The 19,687-nt window shown below is 34.9% G+C and overlaps 2 long non-coding RNA genes across 2 annotated transcripts; one reads left to right on the top strand and one right to left on the bottom strand.

The window, feature by feature from the left end:
- Positions 1 to 1,160: 1,160 nt before the first annotated feature.
- Positions 1,161 to 7,751, bottom strand: LOC125344598. The gene is made up of 4 exons (XR_007209598.1): positions 7,350 to 7,751; positions 6,484 to 6,517; positions 3,500 to 3,565; positions 1,161 to 1,747 (listed from the first exon to the last, which is right to left on the bottom strand). It is a non-coding gene; the product is annotated as an uncharacterized LOC125344598 (long non-coding RNA).
- Positions 3,466 to 19,429, top strand: LOC125344599. Its single transcript, XR_007209599.1, has 4 exons — positions 3,466 to 3,589; positions 3,693 to 3,946; positions 5,219 to 5,221; positions 19,383 to 19,429. It is a non-coding gene; the product is annotated as an uncharacterized LOC125344599 (long non-coding RNA).
- Positions 19,430 to 19,687: the final 258 nt, after the last annotated feature.

Consider the following 19,687-nt stretch of genomic DNA (forward strand, 5'->3'; position numbering starts at 1 on the left):
CTTTTATTGAAAAAATGTAGATCTACATGTTCGTCCTCCTTAGCCTAAAATCTTTCAGTGCTCCTTCATTTTATGAATATTGGAGGACAAACAACTTTAGCACAAAATTCAAAAAGCCTTTATAAACTCCTACAAATCTACCTGTGCTTCACAGCCTAGGAAAGTGGTTCCCAGCAACACATCCAGTGTGGTCTTGCTTGCCCTTGAAGATGTGAAAAACATGCAGCCACCAGGCCACACAAAAACCCCAAATTATTTGGTACTCAATGAGACAACTCTTGGTACGGCTCTTGTCAGTTTGCTGCTGTCTGTCTGCCTATTGCGATAAGTTTGTGTGGCTTGAAAATGATGTTATAAATATATATCCCAGTGGCCTTTCAAACAAAAGGTTTCTCCATCTCTGAACAGGACAAAAGTAATGAGATGTCATTTCTTTGTGTGTGTGTGTGTCAGTTGTGAGGCTTGTACTCGGGGCCTGGGTGCTGTTTCTGAGCCTCTCTGTGCTCAAGGCTAGTGCTCTAACACTTGAACCACAGCACCACTTCTGGCTTTTTCTGAGTAGTTTATTGGACATAAGAGTCTCAAATACTTTTCTGCAGGGCTGGCTTTGAACCAGGATCTTCAGATCTCAGCCAACTGAGTAGCTAGGATTACAGGCCACCTGTGCCCAGCGATGAGATGTCATCTCCAAGACTGGTCGTCTCCCTCTCTAGTCTCTCACGCTCACTCTGCCCTTGCTTCTAAATTGATGTTCATTCATTTCAGCTTCTTGTCTTTAAGAAAGTACATGTCACAATTTGTTTTCTGTGACATCTGTCTAGCAGAACTATAGGTATCGGCATACATTTATGTCTTTATGCCCATACTAACTCTCAATTTTTATGTACTACTTGGAGGAAGCTAGGGAAAGTCATTGGTTTAATTGATACTTCAATGGGTACTGGTATCACTAATATGTTCCATGGATTTAGAAAAGCAAAATGTAGCAAGAACATAGAGCTATCTATGAAGTGCATACCTGCGTGTGTGTAATGTTACACATACTTTTGGCCTAGAAACAAATTAAACAAAGGGCTTGAATTTGGGGAAATTATTAAATTTCAAAAGCCTAAACATACCTGCAGAAAACCTTTGATAAAAAAAAAACAGAAGCTTCTGAAACTACTGCACAAAAAATAAATAACTAAAATATTTTAAGTATTTTTCCACATGGTTTTCCATTCATATTTAATTTTGTCCAGCATATTTTTTAGTCTTTGAAATCCTAACTTTTCTAGATTTCAAATCATAGGTATTAAAATCATCATTTAAAACTAATATATGAGGCTGGGCTCTGGTGGCTCATGCCTGTCATCCTAGCCACTTGAAAGACAGAGATCCAAGGACTGAAGGTGAAAGACAGCCCAAGCAGAAAAGACCATGTGACCCTTACATCCAACTAACCAGCAAGAAGCCGGAAGTGGCAGTGTGTGAGTAAAATAAGAAGCAATTAGGTGTTGTAGCACAAACTCTTCTCTATGCTGGTTAACTGCATCTTTTATTGTTCGAAGATGCGATCATTTGCCATTTGTCCAAGCGAGGGTTTAATGAATGCTGCCTTTGAGTCTCTCCTAAATGAGGTGTCACCTCTAAGTTGTCTCTTACTGGCCCCCATTCCCACCGATACCTTGCTCTTTGATTCACTCCGAAGAGATTCCATCTGAAACTTTAGAGCCCACTTAAGCTCTCTCTTGTTCTTCTCAGATTCCTATTTTTAAGAAAACAGTGTCAATCGTTTCTAGTGACATCTTATTTTCAATAGTACAACCTTCAGAAATCTGGATGCATTTATTCCCATATTTCCTCTCAACTTTCATTTGCTAATTTGAGGGAGCTAAGGAAAGTCATTGGTATAATTAACAGCTTCAGCATTTAACATTAGACGTTGTGCTAAAATAATTCATTTTAGAACTCTTTAACATTTGGATTTTAGTGGATGCAATGAATAGCACTACTAGAAATGATTACAAATAGAAAAAAAATTATATCTACAATATCAAAAATGAAAAAAATGTGAAGCGTAAATAATTCTACAGTAGCTCATGCCTGTAATCCTAGCTACTCAGGAGGCTGAGATCTGAAGTTCATGGTTCAAAGCCAGCCAAAGCAGGAAAGTCCATGAGACTCTTATCTCCAATTAACTACCAGAAAATCAGAAGTGGCTCAAGTGAATGAGCACTAGCCTTGAGCTGAAGAGTTCAGGGACAGCACCTAAGCCCTGAGTTCAAGCCCCACAACCGACCAAAAAGAAAAGATAGATAGATAGATAGATAGATAGATAGATAGATAGATAGATAGATAGATGAAGAAAGCAAACATGATAACCAAATTCAGAAATATCAGTATTAACATTTTATTTTGACCTCTTTAATTATTTGTAAATTATAGCTAATGTATATTTTTAAAATTTTTATCTATACTAAACCATGCAATACATACATAAGTTATTTTTATTAAATATCACATTGATACGTTTCTATGACAAACATAAACACCTGCCAGAATACGTAGCAGACTTATGTTTACTAATATGTTGGAATTTACCTAGAAAACTCCTTATACATGGAGACTAAGGCCATTTCAAAAGTTTTACTAGTCAAATGTCACATTGTATATATTAGTAACACATGTTCTTTGTAATAATGCATTGTTTAATTGAATAAACCAGTCTTACTTATTTTTGTCTGATTATCAGATTCCTTTCTCCCTATAAGAATTTTGATATTCTCAGAACTAATTTTTTTATGCAAACCATTTTTACATCAATTTGAAACTATGGTAAGTTGAAATACTGTCGATATTCAGACTTGGAACCATCTATAATGCATTATTTCTTTATTCATAAAAAATTCTGATTTTCTGTTAAATGTGCTAAATTCTCTTTTGTATTGTTTTCTGAATTAAACAATTGAATAATCATTCATAAATGATAGATGTTTTAGAACAGAGTAAAATGTAGTCATGACTACATATACTCTATTACTACATGTCATATTTTAAGCTGTATCACTAATAGCTTTAGTAATCAATCTTATATTCTTTAGAACACATAAATTATATAGCATGAAAATAGTTATACTTTTGAGACCATATGAATAGCTTTATAACTATTTCAGTTTTTCTTTGTTTAGGTAATAATTGAAAAAAAGCAATAATAGCTAATCTCCTCATTGAACTCATCTTAATTGGGTGCTTTAGATTTTACTTTAAATTATATTGTCTATCCTTTGAAATAGAATACATTATTTAAATATGAAAACTCACTTTGAATTCAATTTGAATTACTCTATGTCAATGAATATTCCATTTTATTGCTATAAGAGTTTCAGTAAAGTAAAAATACTTTAAAACTCACAATGCATAATAAATATACAAATCCCTTTATATAACTAAATTGATTACTAAAACATGCATATTTTATCCATTTATAAGATCATTTAAGAAATATGGTATATTTTACCAATAAAGCACTTTGCAGTTGCTCCTTAAGGTTATTGTTCTCCTCTTTCAGAACATCTGCTTCTTTCTAGAAAGTAACAAAAGGTAGGAGGTATTTGGTTTGGTGTTTTTTTTTTCCAAATTTTTATTATCAAACTGATGTACAGAGAGGTTACAGTTTCATACGTTAGGCATTGGATACATTTCTTGTACAGTTGGTATTTGGTTTGAGTTACTTTAAATTTTACTTTGATTATTGTCCAAAATCTGTAAGTCGTCAAGATGATGATTTGAACATGAATATTTACTTGTGTACTCCTCAATTGAAATGGTGGATATTGGTTGAAATTACAGCTTCCTGCTGCTTTGCCAAATGTAAATAAGTCTCCAATCCTACTCAGTGCAATAAAGAATACTGATAACATTCATCTTAGTTAACCTACTACTGGTTTATTTCTCCACACTTCCTGTTATAACTGAACAATGAATTTTCTGAAATAGATGTTAATCCATGTCTGAGTTATATTTTTACTTTTATATTGATATCCATGCTGTTTTCTAACTCCATATTCATAGTTACTACAAGATACTTGTCTTTTATGTCTAGTATGTCAAAAATAATTGAGACCAGTATGTTTCCAAAGGGAGATAACATATTTCAGCATACAAATATTTCAGTAGCCTTAAAGTTGGAAATACAATCCCATGCATATTGCAATACATTATAATACATAAGATACAAGAAAGTTATACCATGGATTCTACAGAATGTAACTACTATTGCTGTTTACATTTTCATTATAGGTTTCACAGCTGGGAGAAAAGTAAATCATTTTAACAAAAAATATCTTTAAAAATTGTAGCATTGTGCTTAGAAAAATAAAAAAAGTTACAGGCACTTTAGAATAATGGGTCTTGAAAAAATTAGCAAATGGAAAAATAGTATTTGAGTTTGTATTTTAACTATTTTAGCCCCATCAATAAAAAGAAAAGTTCTTTGGACTATCTTTTGCAATCAGGGTATACTTTATAATTCAGTAAGCATGACTCATTTATTCCATACTTCTAAGTTCTCTGTTCTAAAGATAGAATTATAATAATAAGGATAGACCAATCAACTAGGATAGACCAATAGGTGTACATGCTTAAACATATGGGGGACCAAAATAAATATTTACATTTTCTAAAATTTTATATCACAAAATTTTTCTTTATTATGTCCAGAGGATAAACCTTCAGATGCTAACTCAATGCTTACATTGAATTGATACACTTCATTTAGATTACGTAAAATCTGAAAATTATATTAAATAGGAAACTATATTAGCCAAGATGGCAAATCAAGGCCGTCTTGGCGCTTTTCCAATACCAGCCATGACAGCTTTGGCAACTGACTCTAGATGATCATGAGACTGATTAGAAATGCACCAAGTTCCCAGCCTGAGGACGGAAATAATTCAGGAATAAGTAAACAGAAGTGCGTGCTTAGATTTATTTGCAGCAAAAAGTAAAACTACATCCCTGTGGAAGTGCATGAGATTTCAGCATGACCAAACAGTTTTGTCCACTGAGGTGTAGTACTTACCTAAAATTGCAATTTCCAGTTTCTGCCAGTTTGAAATTCAAATAGCAAGATATATCTTCGTAGTGAGTGACTAATGTGCTAAAATTCAGTATTGGATAAAGATTTGGAGACACCTAGAGATTCAGTGCTGCTTCACAGGAGAAATTCAGGAAGCAGGCAGTGCGGACACCTAAGACCTGGGAACCACCTGCTTGTCCCCCTCCATGAGTCCAACAAGAAAGATGCGGAGGGCGTACCGGAGCCCAGGGCTCTAGTTGATGGCTGAGGGTGCATGGACAAAGAGCCAAGCACTGCATTCCTACCCTAGAGAGCTGGCCAGGCCACAGTGGCAGGGAAGAGCTCAGCTTGCAGCTGAGCTTCAAGTCAACAGGAACATGGATTGAAGGCGTGCACCCCAGTTCAGAGACCTGCCTAAGTTATAGCAGTGAGCAAAAGACTTGCTTTCCAGGAGGGCTTCCAGAAAGTAAGGAGAGGTGCTGAACATCTAGATACTAAATGGAAGATGGTAGAAGAAATCAAGGAAACACAATACCTTCTAAAAACAACAACCATTCGATAAAAGAAAGAAAGCTAATATCACAGAATGGACTCATAGATCTGCTAATAAAAATACTTGATGAAAAGAGAAATTATCCACAAGATATTTCATGAATGCAATGGTTGAAATCAAAGACGAATGAACAAATGCATGGAGAACACAAAAGAAAAAATAAATTAATTCCAAGAGATTGCAAAAGAGTTCAATGGATGGAACTAGGGAAGTGAAGGTGAACATCAAAATGAGAGACAAAGGGTAAAAGGCGAACCAATTCCAAGAGATGGAAACAGGAAGATTTTATTGTTGTTATGTTTAATGTACTAGGTGAATTTCCTTTGGCATGCCCCCTGTGGTCATTTTATATGATTTTGGTACACTGAATATTGCATATATGTTTATCTGAACAAGGGAAGGGAAAGAAAAATGAGGAAGGGTGTAACAAATAAGACAAGAAATGTACTCATTACCTTTTTATGTAACTGTACCCCCTCTGTACATCATCTTGTCAATAAAATTTAATTTAAAAAAAAGGCAAACCAATGCAACAGAAATACTTACAAGACAATATGCTGTAAACCAACTGTACAACTCAGGGGGGAAGGGAATTTCAGAGGAGGGTGGGTTGGAGAAAAATGAGGGAGGAGGTAACAAGTTTGATAAGAAATGGATTCACTGCCTTACATATAAAACTGTAACCGCTGCATACACCATTTTGACAATAAATAAATGTTTCTGTGTAGAACTGCAGCAGTGATTCTCATTAATGTGTGCAATTCATACATATTAAAAACTATAGCTGTAAGAAAGGGAAGGAGAGAGGAAAAGGAAGGGATGAGGATTAGATAGTAAAAGAGAAAAGAGAGAGACTCAAAGTATATTTTACTTGAAGTTGAAGAAATTCTTCTGGAGATATCTTCCTGTAAGTAAAAATATTTAAAGTGTATTATGATATTTAAAATTTTAATTTAAACTGTTATGAATAAATTAAACTTTTGAAGAAATTATTTAAAGTCTATTCATTCTGTATTATTATTAAATAACAGACAACTGCATACTTTTTCACAAGATAAGCTTTCATTGGAATGATGAAAATATAAATTGACTGAGATTTTTAAACTATAATATTCACCTTTCTTTCTGAACATGCTTCTTTAAGTCAAAGATCAAATCATATATTCAATTAATTTCTTTCTAGAAATTATATTAACATATAAAGATTGAATTAATAGCTTCCTTATGCAGCCGTATTTTATATTAAAATTTAGTTAGGTGAATTCAAACTGCAAAACGTATTTATAAAACTAATGTCAGTAATCAATAAAACCATTTTAAAATACAAAAATAAAAATACTGATTTTATAAAGACAATTATAATTAAAACTAGAGTAAAAACTTTTTCCGGATATTTGACTTGGAGAACTCTTAGGTCACAGAATATTTACTAACTGATTGAGGAACTAAAGAAAATCCTTTATCAAAGTATTATTCAAAGACTTATTTCAACTTACCTAATCAAATGCCTATTGCTGCTAACTCTTCTCTAATATTTTATCCTCTTGAGCTTTTTCCCATAATTATACCCCATTTTCTTATAAAAGTAAGTATTTTACAATTTTACAATGTTTATACAATGTTTTACAATGTTTATAAAACTTCTAATGAGGTAAGTTTGCATAACCATATGTTCATCTTAAAAATGCAATCATGAGTCATCAAGGAAAAACATTATCCTGCATATTTATATCTTACCATTTTGGGGCCTGGGGTTTTTTTGTTCCTGTTTTCTTCTCACTTTTCTTTGCTTGGACATTCTTGTTTGCCTTTTTTTTCTGTATAATGTTACATTTTCCAGAAATAAATGGTTAATGTTATAAGTTAGAGTAAAATATATGATAATATACATTGCTAAGATTTCCATACTTTACTTGGAAAATTACTCTGGCATCTCAAAAAAAATTATCTGCCTAGGAGCAAAACAAATGACACAGACTGAATGTTTCCTAACTGCAATATTGAATGTAAATTTTACGTAAGTTAATGTGCTCTAAATAATAACATTTCTGTAACAGATGACAGCCACTTCTCTGCAATGGGTGAAATTGCTTCCTGAAATTCAGATCGGTGTGCCAACACATCAAAGAAAGCCTGCAGAATGCATGAGGGGAAGGGGTTAAGCGCACAGCATAGCCTCCTCCATACATTTCATAGAGCAGAAAAACCAATGCGCAGCTCTACCTAGTTAGATGATTTCTGATATGCAGGTTGCCCGCTCCTTCTCCATTCCGTGGGAGGTGGTGCATGGCCATTCCGAGTTGGTGGAGCCATTTGTCTGGTTAATTCCCATCATGAACGAAGGAGACTCTGGCATGCTAACTAGGTACGCGACCCCCAACTTCTTAGGGGGACCAGTGGCAGTTCGGCCACCCGAGATTGAACAATAACCAGTCCGTGGGCGCCCGTAACCCGTTGAACCCCATTTATGATGGGGATGAGCTATTGCAATTATTCCCCGTGAAGGAGGAATTCCCAGTAAGGGCGGGTTATAAACTTGCCTGGATTAAGCCCCTGCCTTTGTCCACACCGCCCATCAGCTACTACCAATTGGACACACAATGCAAAATACTCTGTTTGAGACAGGATCTGTCTGTGTAGCTACATCTGATCTCACACATGGAATCATTTTGCCTCTGCTTATTAGATGCTGGTAATACATCACTGTGTCTACCTAACTAATTGTGATTATTTTCTACTGGAAAGTAGAATTCACGAATTGAAGACAGATTAGATATTAGATACTATACAGACATAAGAAACAATTACCCTGAACAAATCCAAGAAACAAAAAAGGAGTTTGCAGACACTTCAAGACGCAATCAGAAGACCTAATTTTAAGACTGATGGGTATTGAGGAAGGAGATAGGAAAGGGATCAGGAACATATTTAACAGAATTCTAGCAGACAACTTTCCAACCATCCAAAGTGATAGGCGCATTAAAATAGAAGCCCTTAGAACTCCAAACAGGACAGAGCAGAATACAACATCCCACTGCCAAATTATAATCCACAGATAATCAATAGAGACCAAAGAAAGGATCCTTAAAGATGTCAGAAAACAGAAAACCAGAAAACCAGTCAGAATAACTACAGGTTTCTCAGCCAAAACCATAAAAGCAAGAATAGCCTAGAATGATGGATGCCAGGCCTTAAAGACAACTACCAACCAAGAATATTGTATCCAACAAACTCTCCTTCATAACTGAGGGAAAAATTAAAACATGGTTTCTCTTCACCAAACTAGCACTGAGGATACTTAATGATATCATACATATAGGAAACCACAAGAACTCTGTAGTAGCAGAGAAAAGCCCCATACCAAAGAATAGGATAAATACAATAAGAAAAAATGAGGGAGACCATAAGTGGATAACATGGTTGGAATTACCAAACACTACTCAGTTCTAAATCTCAATAATAATGAAATTAAGTCTGTGATTAGACAACATAGATGGACCAGTTTGATCAACAAGGAAGACCCATCCATCTGCTTTCTTTAAGAGTCACATCGTGCCCACAAAAACAAAAATATTCTGAATTTAATAGGCTGAAATAAAATCTATCAAGCGCATGGCCCCCATAAAACAAGCCAGAGTATTAATACCAACATTAAATAAAATAGTCTTCAAAGTAAAATCAATTAGGAGAGACAAAGAAAGAAATCACATATACTGATAAACGGATCTGTCGTCAGGGAGTATGTATCAATTCTAAATACCTCTATACTAAATGCTGGTGCACCCAACTTGATCAAACAAATACCACTCAACCTAAAACACACATAGGTCCAAACATATTGATTGTTGAGTGCCAGGGTCTCTAGCCCCCTCCCCCCTCCCCACCCCCCACCCCCCACCCCCCTCCCCCACCCCCCACCCCCCACCCCCCACCGACCCATGGGAGAGACGGGGAAGGCATGCCCCAACCGGATGAGCCAAGAAAGGAAAAGGGTTGGCAGGCCGCCCGCACCCAGCCCTCCCTCACCAGAGGACAATCAGACGCCCTGGGAGTCAAGTTGGCACAAGATCTCATTAATTAGGGAAGTGCGTGCCACTAATATAAGGCACAGGAGCCAATCAGGTCTAAGATCAGCAGGAAGGGGAAGGATGAGCTGTCCATCAAGCGCAGAACGGGGGGTCACCGCCCACAGAACCGCCTCCAGGTTAGAACCAAAGACACTTGTAGCAGCTGAGCATTGTTGTTAGGCGCCGCCATCTTAGCCACACGTGGCCCCAAGACTGAGAAATAGGCAGGCCAGCTAATAGACTTCCATGTGTGCCCCACAGATGAGGACATTAATACATCACTGTCACCTCTGGATAGATCATCCCAGCAAAAACTCAACAGACAAACCTCAGAACAAAATAATTGCATTGCCAACCATGCTTAAGAGACACCTACAGAATAGTTCACCCAGCAGCATCAGAATAAAAAGTCTCCGCAGCTCATGGAACACTCTCCAAAGTAGATCATACTTTAGATCACAAAACAAATCTCTGCAAAATCAGAAAAACTGAACTTGTTCCCCACATTTTGTTAGATTAAAACAGAATAAAATTAGAGCTCAATACCAAAAAGCATCACAGAAAATTCTCTAACTCGTGGAAATTGACCAAGGCATTGCTGAGTCACCAGTGGAGTGGATCACTGAAGAGATCAGAATGGAAATTCAAACATTTATGTAATTTAACAAAACATGAACACAAAATACCATCCCCTCTAGGACACAGCAAAAGCAGTATCAGAAGAAATAGTGTAGATCTGAATGCCCACAACAATAAATTGGAGAAATCTTAAATCAGCAATGTAATGCTGCACTTTAAGCAGAGGAACACGCCAAACCACAAGACAGAAACAAATAATCAAAATTAAATCAGATATAAACAAATTAGAAACTAAACATAGAAAATATTTAAACATATAAAATAAAAGTTTGTTTTTTTAAAAAATTAACAAAATTGACAGAATCTTAGGAAAGCTAACCTAACAATAGATACTCCCAAATAAATAAAATCAGAGATGAAAGCAGGAACATCAAGACAGAAACAATCAAGAGTCAGAATATTATAAGGGAATATTTTGCTTACCTTTATGGTAACAATGGAAGAATTCCTATGAATACTGATATACCAAAACTAAAACAAAATTTAAACCAATTAAATAGACATATAACAAGTAATGAAATATAAAAGACCTCCTATCCAAGAAAAACCTAGGACTAGAGAGATTCATGCCAAGTTCTATAAGGCCTTCAAAGGAGAGCTTACTCCAATACTCTTCTATTTCTTTGATTAAATTGAAAAGAAAAGATCACTATCAAATTAATTCTATGAAGCCAGCATAACTCTTATCCCTAAACCGGATAGGGACTCATCGAAGAAAAAGATCCATCTCTTTGATGGGCATTGATGCGAAAGTTCTCAATAAAATTCTGGCCAGCCAATTCAAGAAAAAACAAAAATTATACACTATGATCAAATAAGATTCATCCCAGGGTTGCAAAGTTGGTTCAATATACACAAGTCAATTAATGTAAGCCAACTCAACAGCAGAAAGGACAGGAACTATATGATCATCTCAGTAGATGCATAACAAGCATTTGAGTTGTTTTTTTTTTGTTTTTGGTTTTGGGTTTTGTTTTTTTTTTTTGCCAGTCCTGGGCCTTGGACTCAGGGCCTGAGCACTGTCCCTGGCTTCTTTTTGCTCAAGGCTAGCACTCTGCCACTTGAGCCACAGCACCACTTCTGGCCGTTTTCTATGTATGTGGTGCTGGGGAATCAAACCTAGGGCTTCATGTATGGGAGGCAAGCACTCTTGCCACTAGGCCATATTCCCAGCCCCCATAACAAGCATTTGAAAAGATTCATCGCCCCTATATGATAAGAGCTCTGGACAAACTAGGAATCTGGAACATTCCTCAATATAAGAGAAACTGTATATGACAAACTTAGAGCCAACATTCTGCTAAGTGGCTCAAAGTTAAACCATTTCCTCTAAAATCAGGAATGGGACAAGGATGTCTACTCTTGCGCTCCTCTTCAAAATAACACTGGAATTTCTAGCTAGAGCAATAAGACCAGAAGAAAACATAAAGTGGATCCAAAAAGGGAAAGAAGAATTAAAGTTATTCCTCTGGCAGAGGACATAAGCATGTGTGCAAAGAACCCAGTAGATTGCTCTTCCAAGTTACTGGAGCTGATCCAAAACTTTGCAAAGTAGCAGAGCATAAGATTAACCCACAAAAAATCAGTAGCTTTTCTGTATGCTGACAATAGGAAGAGTGAGACAGATATCAGAAAAAATAACTCCATGTGTAATAGCCTAAAAAATACATAGGGATTGACTTAACCAAAATGTAAATTCTATGATGACAATCTTTAAAAACCTGAAAAAAAAGCAGATTTAAAGCAGATTTAAGGAAATGGAAAGCCTCCTATACTCCTGGATTGGGAAGATTAGCAGCATGAAAATGGTAATAGTGCCCAAAGCTATCTACAAATTCAATGCAATACCCATCAAAACTCCATCACATTCTTCAATGATATACAGGAAGAAATAAAAAAATTCATATAGAATAATAGAAGACCCTGAATAGCAAAACTGAACACTAGGATATGATCATATAAAATGATGCCTATCAAAATAAACTGCAAGAAATAGAAGCACAATTTTTTGTGGTTTTTGTTTAACTTTCTTTCTCTTTCACTTTTTCCCTTTTGTCATGGTTTTTAATTTCTGGACCTTTTGTATGTAAGTTTATCTGATTTGTGGGAGGCAAAAGGAAAACACAGGAATGGTGAGACAAAGTGTGAACTAATGCAGCCAGGGATACTCACTAGACACTATGTTTAAAAAATGAACTATAAAACTTGTGGGGTTTAGGAGAGAGAAAACTGGGAGCAAACAAGAGCAGGAGTGATATTGATTGACTATATTTTGGAACTTTCATTCTCTGAGAAGAAGATATCATCATTTTAGATTTTTGTCATTATTGAGACGTACTGTAAAACATCCTAAATGTTTATTCCTATCCTAGAATAATGTCTGAGATTAAACTATATATCATTTCAGACATTAAGCTTTTCAGATATTAAAACTTTACTAACCTCAGTCTTCAAGGTTTGTAGTTCACTTTGCAGCGTTAATTTCTCCAGTGTTAACTCTTCAAAATTGTGTTCCATATCTTTATATTTCTAAAAGCAAATATTAAGTAATAACGATGGCTAAAAATCTCAATATTGAAGAGATATTTGGATAATACTTAAGAAAATCTCACTAATACGACAGAACAATGAAACATTGGTATTAATTTTAATGAAAGTTGTCTAGTGAAGCTATTACTGGACTTGAATAAGGACAAGAAACTAAAACTGGTAAACAGTAGACCTACTCAGAAGACTATGGACATTGCAAGTTATTTCAAAAGTATTTATTAGTAATCATGCCTAGGAAATTCAAAAGAACATGAAACATTCTAATGTACACATTTGTTGAAGTTTCTTGAAGAAAATATATTAACCATTGGATTTCTATTTAGGATGGTGTTAAATGGCACGAGTTTCTTATGACTCAAGTACAAAGTGGAAGATTATTCAACACTAGAGGGAAAATACTGTCCTAATATCCAATGCATATGAAGAAAATTTCTTAGGATATGCAATAGCCTATCATATGAGAGGTTGGATTGGAATGAATGGGGAGAATAATGAAAATAGTGACATTGATCAAGATGTATTATATTCATAAACTCACTTATTAAATGGGAACTCCTTAACAGAGCCATTTAACTATAATAAAAAACACAATTTTAAAAGTGCAATTTCAACCAGGTGCTGGTGGCTAATGCCTATAATCTTAGCAGCTCAGGAGGCTGAGTTCTGAGGATCTTGGTTCAAAGCCAGCCCAGGAAGGGAAATCTGTGAGACTCTTATCTCCAAATAACCACCAGAAAACCAGAAGTGGCATTGTGTTTCAAAGTGGTAGAGCACTAGACTTGAGAGAAAAAGCTCAGGGACAATGCCCAGGCCCCAAGTTCAAGCCACAGGACTGACAAAAAAAAGTCCAATTTTAAATTGAACTTTTAAATTAAAATATATACTTATATACTTACAGCTTCTAACAACTCTTGGTCCAGTAGAGCACTGAAAAACACACAATGTTTACATGCACACAAATACATTGTAACACACTTATATGTTTTACAGAGTGTTTTAAATAATATAAAAGTTAGAGTACATTTTAAGTACCATGGATGATATGAAATCTTAGCATAGTTTTGAATTGCATTTCCTTTATGGCTGAGAATATGGAACATTTTTCATGTATCTAGTAGCCGTTTACAATTCTTCTTCTGGAAACTATTCACATCATTTACTCACTCATTAAATAGATTGTTAGACTGTTCTGTGGTCATTTAATTTTCTGAGACCTTTGTAGATTATGGCATCAGTGGTCTCTGTGACGAAAAGCTGGTAAGGCTTTTCTCCAATTTTCTGTGTTCTATTGTTACTAGTAATTGCTTATTTTGATTTGCAGAGGTTTTCTCCTTTGATATAAAGCTATTCATCAGTTCTTGCTCTAATTCTCTGGACAATTAATAACTTATTCAGAAATTAATTCTATATGCCGATATGCTCGAGTTTTTTCATTCCATCATAAAAGTTTTAAGTTTTGTATTAATTTTTTGCAACAATTTTGGGTTGATTTTTTTCACAAGAGTTATGTGAGAGCTATGTATCAGTATTTCTAACACCCTTTGTTAGTGACTCTGCTTTTCTCCACTTTTTGTTGTTTTCCCCAGGTTTGGGGTAATTTTTTTACAAAGATCAAGGGCTGTATTCTGTACATTTACTTCTAGGCTAAATGTTATCTTCTTTTCTTTTAGTTTTGGTGACAGTACAGTGCTGTTTTTATCAATATGAATCAAGAGTACAAATTTCACTATGAGAAAAAATAATAGATGAGGTGAATATGACCGAAGTATACTATATGCAAAGTATGAAGCTTCCATGACAAGAATAATCTCACTATGTAAAATAAAATACACAAATAATAAATGAAGAATGAAGATTTATTTTTGAAAAGAATCCATATAAATTTGTATATGTAAGTATAAACAACCAACATTTATGATCATTTTAATATTTCTTTTCTTTTTTGCCAGTCCTAGGCCTTGGACTCAGGGCCTGAGCACTGTCCCTGGCTTCTTTTTGCTCAAGGCTAGCACTCTACCACTTGAGCCACAGCGCCACTTCTGGCCATTTTCTATATATGTGGTGCTGAGGAATCGAACCCAGGGCTTCATGTACATGAGGCAAGCACTCTACCACTAGGCCATATTCTATTTCTTATGTTCTCAAAATATGATAAAACACATACAAAATTCACCATCTTTGACATTATAACCAAAAACCTAGAACTTGCTAATTCCGTTATTTATTAAACTTCAATTCCACACTTCCTAAGCCTTTCACTTCTTGGAAGCCATTGTTAGGTTTTCTGTCTTTATGAATTTTTACTTGGTGCCTAATGTAAAGAAAAGTCATACATTATTTGTCCTTCTGTGACTGGTGTAGGGAACTTACTTTGAGGTCCTCAAATTTTATTTGAAAAAACATGTATCTGAATTTCTTTAACACTAGCCAATAATCCATTGTTCATATATATCAGATATATAACATGATATATTTGAATACACATGATAAATGACATATATGTTTGTGGTATTTATGAATGCATATCACATAATGATGTATCCTGGAGGTATCATGAATATATACATATTATATGTATATGATAATGTGCTTATAATACATAGTCTAATGTATGTGTACATTATTACTGTATATTAATTATTAATGTATTATACATTGTATAATATGTACATATTTTATTTTGATTTTCCATTTACCCATTTGGGGCCACTTGGATTCTTTACACCTTTTACAGTGAAATGAGTATGCAAAAAAAATTTTTGAAGCCCATTTTCAATATTTTTGGTGTAAATATTTACAGAACAGTATCCAGAGTATGTAATATTTGGCTTTTAATTTGGAGAGAACATCATACCATTTCTGAAAAGCAGATAGTTTGTATTCTATTTCACATTCTATATGTTTGTAATTTTAAATTTAAAATTATATGTCACATAAAATATTAAGTATGCTAAGATATAATATATAACAATGTATATATTCATAAATTGTTTTAAGAACATTAAATATTTGGTGGGTACTTTATTTTCTTCATGTCCAATATTTCTACAGTAAGTATATACTAGACGTAATCATTGAAAATATTAATTTTAAAATCTTACCTCTCTAATTTCTTCAGCAGCATCTCATACATGTCAACCATCATCTTCATTCGTTTAGAAGCTGAATGAGCAGGTTCTACCATCAAAATAAATAAGCATAAAGTTGGTAAAATGGCTGAGGCGATAGCTCTGCCCTCATATAGCTCGTTAGAGCTGTGAAAACTAAATAAATATAGAGAGGACAGGAGGGCCACATACTAAAGAACAAACAACTTCTGAGTACACGATTATATGCAAGGCTATACATTATTTGAATCTTCTTAATTCTCAAAATAACTCATAGACAGAGCTATACTTGCCATTTTGAAATGAAGACATTCAGCCTCAGATACGCAATATAAACTTTTAAAAACTATGCAGCTGGAAAGTGACCAATGGGTTAAATTCAAATGTGTAAAAGAATAAAAAAATATAGATAAAGAATGATCATTCTAATAGGGTGAACAGACATCTCAATGTTGGTTTCATTTGCATTTTCTTTATGGCCAGAAATGTTGAATATTTCTTCATGTGTCTATTGGCCATTTTCAATTCTTCTGAGAAGATTCTTTAGTTCCTTAGCCCATTTATTGATTGAGTTGTTGGTTTTCTAACAATTTAATTTTTAAACCCATTTGATTGCCAAAGGTTTTTGGTGTTGTTTTTCATTTAGTGGTGTATTTTATTCAAAAAAACATGCCTAAAATATCTCACTATGAAGTCAATATTAAAATAAGTGATCAGGTATTTTGCATTCTTATATTTGCATAAATCTTTAAAATGTTTTATTGTTATTATAAAGGTGGTGTACAGAGTAGTTAAAGTTACATGTGTGAGGTAAAGAGTACCTTTATAAACGATGAAAGCCCTTCCCTCACTCTCTCTGTTTTCCCTTCTGTTCTTACTGACAAGTTGTATAGTTCATTCACAACATAATGCCCAATGAGTTAGTCCAAACTAAGCTGTCTCCAAAGAAGCAGAGTGTTGAAGGTCCCATTAGGCTTTCACTTCTAGAGAGTCATACCAAGTAAGCTATAGTTATGCAGAGAAAAGGGGAAAAAATTATAAATTGCTGGCATAAGAAGACAGAATTAGGGGGCTGGGGATATGGCCTAGTGGCAAGAGTGCTTGCCTCGTATACATGAGGCCCTGGGTTCAATTCCCCAGCACCACATATACAGAAAATGGCCAGAAGTGGCACTGTGGCTCAAGTGGTAGAGTGCTAGCCTTGAGCAAAAAAAAGCCAGGGACAGTGCTCAGGCCCTGAGTCCAAGCCCCAGGACTGGCCAAAAAAAAAAAAAAGAAGAAGACAGAATTAGGAAGAGTAAAAGTCTCCCTCCTTGCAGATATCATGCTCCTGTATTAAATTAAAAAAAAAACAACATAAATTCTTCTCCCAAGTTACTCAAGCTGAACCAAAGCTTTTTCAACATAGCAGGGTATAAAATTAACCCACAAAAATCAGTACCTTTTTCTGTATACCATCTATGAGAAGAGCAAGACTGAAATCAGGAGAGCAACACCATGTGTAATAGCTTAAAACAAAGTATATCTAGGAAATAATTTAACCAAAGATGTGAAGGACTTCTATGATGAAAAATTTTAAAACCTGAAAAGGAAACTAAATTTAAGAAAATGGAAAGCCTCTCATGATCTTGGATTGGAAGGATTAATATTGTGAAAATGCCAATACTGCCCAAAGCTATCTACAAATCCAATGCAATACCCATCAAAATCCCATAATACTTTTCAATGATATAGAGGAAGCAATACAAAAAATTTATAGAATAATAGAAGACCCTAAATAGCAAAACTAAACATTAACAGGAAGAATAGTGCTGGAGCAATGTCAATATCAAATTTCAAACTCTTATTACAAAGCACTGATAATAAAAAAAAAAAGCACAGTTCTGGCACAAGTATAGGCCAAAGGACAAAGGAATAGAATAGAAAACCCAGAAAAGAACCCACAGACCTAAATATTTGATAAGGGAGACAAAAACACTGGATAGGAAAGACAGCCTCTTCAACAACTGGTGCTGGCAGAATTGGCTATACACATGCAGAAAACTGAAGTTATGTCCTTATATATCACCTTGCACCTGAATCAATTCCAAATGAATCAAAGACCTCAATATAAGACCAGACACTGAAAATATTATAGGAAGGGATAGGCAAAATACTCAGGCTCCTAAGTAAAGATTCAAAATCACAACAAATCAAAGAAAGGATGGATAAATGGAATTGCATCAAACTGAAGAGTTTCTGCATGGCAAAGGATATAGATAACATAGAAAGAACACAGAATGGAAACAATTGCTAGCTATGCATAAGACAAGGGCCTCATATCTAAAAATTCTTAGAACTCAAAAAATTAACCACCTCTTAAAACAAATCCTCAAATAAACAACCCCATTAATAAGTGGGCTAAAGACTTGAAGAGAGACTCCTCAAAGGAAGAAGCAAGAATGGCTTATAAACAGATGAAGACATGTTCAATAGCTCTAGCCTTAAAAGAAATGAAAATCAAAACAAAATTGAGATTCTACTTCACCCCAGATAGGAGGGACATTATAGAAAACTAACAATAAGAACTGCTGGTAGTGATAAAGGGAACTCTATTATACTGATGGTGGGAATGTAAACTTGTTCAACTACTCCAGAAAGCAGTATGGAGGTTCCTCAAAAGACTAAACGTAGACCTCCCTTATGACCTAACAATCTCCTGGACATTTACCCAAATGATCACAAACAAGGCCCCACTAAAGCTACCAGCACAACCATGTTCAATGCAGCATTATTTACCATAGCTAAGATATGAAAACAACCCAGATGCCACTCAGTACACGAATGGACCAAGAAATTGTGGTATATGTACACAATGCAATTCTATGTGTCTATCAGAAAGAATGACACTGCCCCATTAATAAGGAAATGGAAAGTCTTGGGGGAAAAAATCAGATTAAGTGAAGTAAGCCAGACCCAAAGAGGTATAGGGTCCATGGTTTTCCTCACTGGTAATACTTAGCATTTATCTAGGATAGTCCTAGCAGAAGATCACAGTAGCTCAATAGCTATGCATATATATGATCATATAAGATGATGCTAAGTGAAATGAACTCCAAGATATGGAAATTAGGTTTTTCATTGTTTTTGTTTTTTTCAATGTACTATGTGAAATTATTTCCTTTTCCTTTTCTTTATCTTTCCTATGGTTTATCCCCTGTTGTCACCATATTTGATTTTGGTGCCCTGGGTATTGTACATAAGTTTATCTGAATTAGGGAAGGAAAGGAGAACATCAAAATGATGAGACACTGATAAACCAATGCAACAGTGATACTCACAAGACAATATGTTAGAAATAAACTGTACAACTTGGGGGGTCTGGAGGAATGGAAAAGTGGGAGAAAAATGAGGGAGGAGGTAACAAGTTGGACAAGAAATATACTCACTACCTTACACATGTCACTGTAACCCCTCTGTACATCACCTTGACAATAAATTTTAAATAAGTAAGAAAATAACAAGCACACACACACACAGAGAGAGAGAGAGAGAGAGAGAGAGATCCTGTATAATTTCTCATTTCCCAGTATATTATTCTTTTACCCTCCAGCATGTTTACTTATACATTTATGGGTACATTCTGTTTACCACCAATGAGGGAAACCATGCAACCTTTGTTTCTCTGGGTCTGGCTTACTTCACAAAATACAATTTTTTCAAATCTTTCCAT

This window comes from Perognathus longimembris, unplaced genomic scaffold, assembly GCF_023159225.1.
Source record: "Perognathus longimembris pacificus isolate PPM17 unplaced genomic scaffold, ASM2315922v1 HiC_scaffold_1648, whole genome shotgun sequence".
Classification (NCBI taxonomy): Eukaryota; Metazoa; Chordata; class Mammalia; order Rodentia; family Heteromyidae; genus Perognathus; species Perognathus longimembris.